Source organism: Meleagris gallopavo, unplaced genomic scaffold, assembly GCF_000146605.3.
Source record: "Meleagris gallopavo isolate NT-WF06-2002-E0010 breed Aviagen turkey brand Nicholas breeding stock unplaced genomic scaffold, Turkey_5.1 ChrUn_random_7180001851854, whole genome shotgun sequence".
Taxonomy (NCBI): Eukaryota; Metazoa; Chordata; class Aves; order Galliformes; family Phasianidae; genus Meleagris; species Meleagris gallopavo.
The window spans coordinates 6,264-11,512 of NW_011118707.1; the positions used below are offsets into that span (position 1 = coordinate 6,264).

At 50.1% G+C, this 5,249-nt stretch overlaps 1 long non-coding RNA gene across 1 annotated transcript; it reads left to right on the top strand.

The window, feature by feature from the left end:
- Positions 1–217: 217 nt before the first annotated feature.
- Positions 218–4,367, top strand: LOC109364379. Its single transcript, XR_004162326.1, has 4 exons — positions 218–1,256; positions 1,973–2,282; positions 3,333–3,459; positions 4,271–4,367. It is a non-coding gene; the product is annotated as an uncharacterized LOC109364379 (long non-coding RNA).
- The last annotated feature ends 882 nt before the right edge of the window (positions 4,368–5,249 follow it).

Sequence of the window (5,249 nt, forward strand, 5' to 3'; positions counted from 1 at the left end):
TCTTGGAGGGGGACTTGCAATCAGGCCTCCAGTCCCAGGCACCGGACAGCAGCACTGAGAGCTCTGAGCCGCTCTCTGCCTGACCTTTCCATCCAAGGGAGGATGATTCCCATCTTTACCCGGGCCTCTCACACCCTCCTGTTTTTTACATAATAATAAAAGCACACTTGTGCTCACTCAACGCCTTGACTGCCTGTGGAGTCTTCATTCACACAGACTGGGCTGAAGCAACAAGGCACCTCAGCTTGCAACGCTGAGGCTGCATGAAGCATGCATGAAGCAGAGCTCCAGGTTTGTTCCGTTTTGTCTGGCTTTGGGACGTCTGCAGCTACCATTTGGTCTGGGAGCAAATAATATCTCTAGCATCCTGGATGCTGCTCATGATAATCCCAAGCTTCCTGGCTGTGGCTTTGTGATGCCTTTCAGGGCTTTTGATGCATTTTGATGCCTTGGCTGCTCCCTAACACCTCTCTCCTCCCGCCGTGTCCATTCCTGGTTCCCAACCTACGAGCTGGCCGTGCAGAGCATCTGCAGACCTGTCATCATCACGCTGCTGCAGGACGAGCTCACCCTGACCAACATCTCTCCCGACCCAGCTTCTCATTGGTCATCGGCAGCACCGCCCCGCCCCCTGCCTCTCATTGGTCATTGGCAGCACCGCCCCACCCCCGGGGTCTCCTTCATCTGCGGTAGCTCCGCCGGCTGCGATTGGCTGAGCCACTGGGTGCGGGAGCGGCCGTTGGGGGCCGGCTGTTGGAGGCGCAGGAGACCTCGGCGGCAGCCGTTGCTGTCCGGGCAGCAGCGAGGCAGAAGCCGCGGCACAACGGGACACTGAGGACAGCAGCGCCGGAGGTGTGCAGGAGAGCAGTCCCGGGACAGGGAGAGGAGCCCTGCGCGGCCCCAAGCAAGGGGAAATGGCCGTCAGCTGGAGCGCGGGAAGTTCCGCTCCTGCATGGGAAGGAACTTCTTCCCAGCGAGGACGACAGAGCTGTGGCACAGGCTGCCCAGGGAGGCTGCGGCTTCTCCTCGTCCGGAGATATTCCAGAGCCGCATGGACGCCCGCCTGTACAGCCTGCTGTTTGCTAGTGGAAGATGGAGAGAGGAATGGCAAGTCAAAGTCATGCTGTGCATAGCCAGCACAGAGCATTGCACCATTTCCCCCTGCACAAAGGAGGAGCAGCTCAGCAAGCTTGGCCTGGGCCATGGAAGGGAGCACACCAACATCTGGACCGACCCCAAACGAGCTGGTTGTGCAGGTTGGTTGTCTTCTGCTGCTGTCTCATGACCTGTTGCTCAGGGGTAGATTTGTTCATGTTCAGAGCTAAGGGGAAGCTCGCACAGCACTTGGTTTCAGCTGCCCCGATGCTTTGATCCCTTGGTGCTGGGATGGGGCGTTTGAAGAGTGATGCATGTGCTGTTGTCCAGCCAAGCTTTGGGGATGAGTCCACATAGCAGAGTATGTGTGCCAGGAGTGAGGGTGGGGGACCGGGCCAGGGGCACTTTGCTCTCGGTCTTAGTGCTTGTCTTTGCTCAGGAGGGCAGGTGGTGAACCTCATGAAGCAATGCCTGCAGATGGGGCTTGCAGAGAAAGAAGTCCTGCAGGCCTTGTGTGACAGCCACGGAGCTGTAGCTCGGCTGCATCAATGTAAAAGCCCAGAAATGCACGGAGGTGTGAAGGGGAGCTGTGGGCTCCCGTAACACAGGAGGGGATGTGCGTGCTCGGGGTTTGGATGCTTCTGTGTGTTTTAAGTGATAGCACTGCTGGGTCAACTTGAGTGTATGGAACAAGTGTGACATTCTTTTTGATGGAGTCCTGTGAAAAGAGTCCTTGAGAGCTGACCTTAAGCCTGCGGGCATCATCCAGGTTTTGGGGTAGGGGATGAGGCAAGGAAAGTTGGGCTAAGAGGATGAGGCCTAGGAACAGGAAGCTCTTTGTTCGATGTTAACTGCTGCCGTTCTCATTTTGGATGAGGAATCTATGTGGGTTATTTAATGAGGAAGAAACTGGTTGTACAGCCCTGTCGCGCGTGCTCAGATGAGCCAAGTTGTCAAGGCCTGGCTGTTGGTTGGTGAGTTGTGCCCAAGGTCAGAGAGTTGACTCTTCTTGGCTTTGAGACGTCTTCTAGTTGCACGCTGTGTTCTTCCTCTTGACCTCTTGAGCTCCTGCCCTAAGTGAGGATGCAAGCAGGACTGCGGAAGGAAGGGTTGAGATTGGAAGTGCAATGCCAAGGACTGGAGCCAGCAGGAGCAGGGAAGTGATCATCCCCCTGTACTGAGCACTGGTGAGTCCTCACCTTGAGTACTGTGTTCACTTCTGGGTCCCTCAGTACAAGGAGGACATTGAAACCCTGAAATGTGTCCAGAGAGGAGCAGTGAAACTCTTCTGTGTGAGGGGTCTAGAGCACCAGTCTCATGGGGAGCGGCTGAGGGAACTGGGATTATTTAGCCTGGAGGAGAGGAAGCTCAGGGAAGACCTTATCCCTCTCTACAATTAGCTGAAGAGAGGTTATGTCGAGGTGGGGCTCGTCCTCTTCTCCCGTGTAAGTAGTGATAGGAGTTGGGGGAAGGCCTCAAGTTGCTCGAGGGGAAATTCAGGTTGGATGTTAAGAAGCACTTCTCGACAGGAGTGCCCAGGGAGGTGATAGAGTTAGTGTCCCTGCAGGTGTTCAAGAAACGTTAGATGTGGTACTGAGGGCCGTGGCTTAGTGGGAAATATTGGTGGTAGGTGGACGGTTGGACTGGATGATCTCGGAGATCTTTTCCAACCTTGCTAATTCTATGATTCTATGACAGGCATCTGCTGGGCGAGCGCTTTGGTGGGTGAGCATCAGCCTGCTGGAAAGCAGGCAGCTGTTGTCTGTGCAGACAGCCACATCCACGAGGATTGGAGGCACGCATTTTGTGCTGCAAGATGGTCTCCGAACTGTTCTTAACCATGCCCAGAATGCTTCCTTTTTGATGGGGAGAGGTTTAGCAAGGATTTTTTAGACGAAAATAGTTCATTGTGTATTTCCTTTTCATCAACCTTTCTTTCTACTTCTTGGAAAGTTATCTTTGGATTATAAATTAATATTTATTACTGAAGAGAATTGAAGAGAATACATACGCACCCTGCAATTTTATCTGCACAAAGAGTCTTCTAAACATCTCTGCACGTGTTTCTTTTTGGCACTGAGATGAAGCTGTGTGGCATCTAGGCTTGGATGACTTTTCAGTCAGGAGCAGGACATGTAGTGCTCATCTGAGATGTCATGCTGACAAGAACAGCAGAGTGGTCAATTTTACAGGGTGGCGTGCTTTTCTTTTCTTTTTCTTTGTTTTTGTTTTTCCAGTCATGACCACAGAACCATAGAAGCGTTACCCAGACCAAATGAGCATTTGTCACCTGGACTTCCTACCAATGACACAGGCGGTGGGAATCAGCATGCGAAGCATCCGTAAGAGCCCTGCAAAGGAATGGTGAGAGTTACCCTGGCACCGTCCTTTGGCACTCTCAGGTCTCTGTAAGCTCTTCAGCTGTGTCCTAACTCCTCCCGTGGTGCTGGTTCAGCTCGCCCTGCCTTTTGTGTAGAAGAGCTGGAGTTGAACTCCTTCCTGTTTCCTGCCTACGTGCTCCCTGCTTTGCCCACGGCCCAGCGAGCCTCAATCTTTGTTAGGTATCTTGAATTACTGAGTTGCTAACAGGGTTGGTTGGACCACTTAAATTCTTAGCCATGTCTCTAGATGCACGTGTGCACCAAAGCACACTCTAGTGTAGTCAGTGTAATGATGAATCCATGTCTTGTTTCCTTTAGCCTATATTTTTAGCTCAGGAGGACAGATTTGTTCTGGATAGATTTTCAGCTTAGCACCAGAATCCCCTTGCAGCCCCCCATTCCTGTCACTCATGAGGGCTTGAGCTCCACAGGGAAGAAGTACTGCCAAGAATTACAACCCATGGTTTTAAAATTGATTGAATGAATAGTGTGTAATAGGAACAGTCCTGGTGAATGGTGTGGGAAGAGACCACAGCAATTTTCAACAGAAATACTTAAAGGCAGCTTTTCAAGGTTTCCTTGAGAACTTTTCAAGGCAAGGAATTTGAAGCGCCAAGATTTCTTAGGCTTCAGATTGGCAGTGTTTCTATCTAAGCTGGCAGCCTTTAGACCCGTACCTAAACCAAAGCTTGCTCATCTAAGTGGAGGTACCTTAGCTATGCTCTAACTCTGCATGGAAAATGGCTTTCCCGTTCACTAGTCCTTTCTGACTCGCTGCGTGTTCAATTTCATAGGCAGAAAAGCTGGATGTGTCTGCCAAGGGAGATGTACACCACACTTGCACTGCATCACTGGGTGATGTGGAAACGGAAATTCTGGGGTGTGCTGCAGCATGCCCTCTCAGGTCAGTCTAAGAATGTAGAAAGTAGACCTGTCTAACAAAATAGGTAATAGGCCGTTACAACCCATAGCGTTGGGAAATGCTCTCTCCTTCTAAGTCCCTTTAGAATACACGTTTCCTCAATTAATTACTCAAATCATTTGCCTTTCCTGAATGATCCTAAGTACTTTTCTCAGGGTACATCTGTACTCTGCTCAGTCCAAGGAGAAATCCCTGCCCACACATGCAATGACACAGCGTGGCTCGCAACCTCATTTTTCATGGCTGACTGTTATGGTAGCTGCCATCCATGTCCACTCTGCATATTCTTACAGCTCTTCTGGAGTCCATGAGGCAGATTTATGGTTGAACTAAATGGAATTTTTTTGTATTGCTCTAGTTCCAGATGATTATCCCTAGTATCATTCTATTTAAAAATAATAATAATAATGAAAAAAGCATTTTGAAGTAGTATGATATATGTTCCGTGCCTCAGAACGTGGTACATGTGGCATGAGGGAGTTTTGAGGCCATAAGGAGTGCCCAGACAGCATCAGAACTGTAAGAGCAGAGAGCTATGCGTGATGCAGCGATATTCATGCCACCCCCAGGAAGCAGGAGGTGGAACAAAATATTGCCAGCACTGTGATCAGATTGTGTCTCATAAGGAACTATTCCATTAGTTCTAGAAGAGGACTTTGAAAAAATGTATATTCAGGATTATAGTCAGCATGCCAGGTGCTGGGACCGTGCAGAAAGAGAAATGGTCTGAAAATGTCAGTGCAATTTAAAATATATACCTTCTTGTCCCAAGCGACCAAACTGAAGGAATAGGAAATAAACAGTAGAAAAATAATGGCTGCTTGAGTCCTGAACATCAAAACGGCAATCGT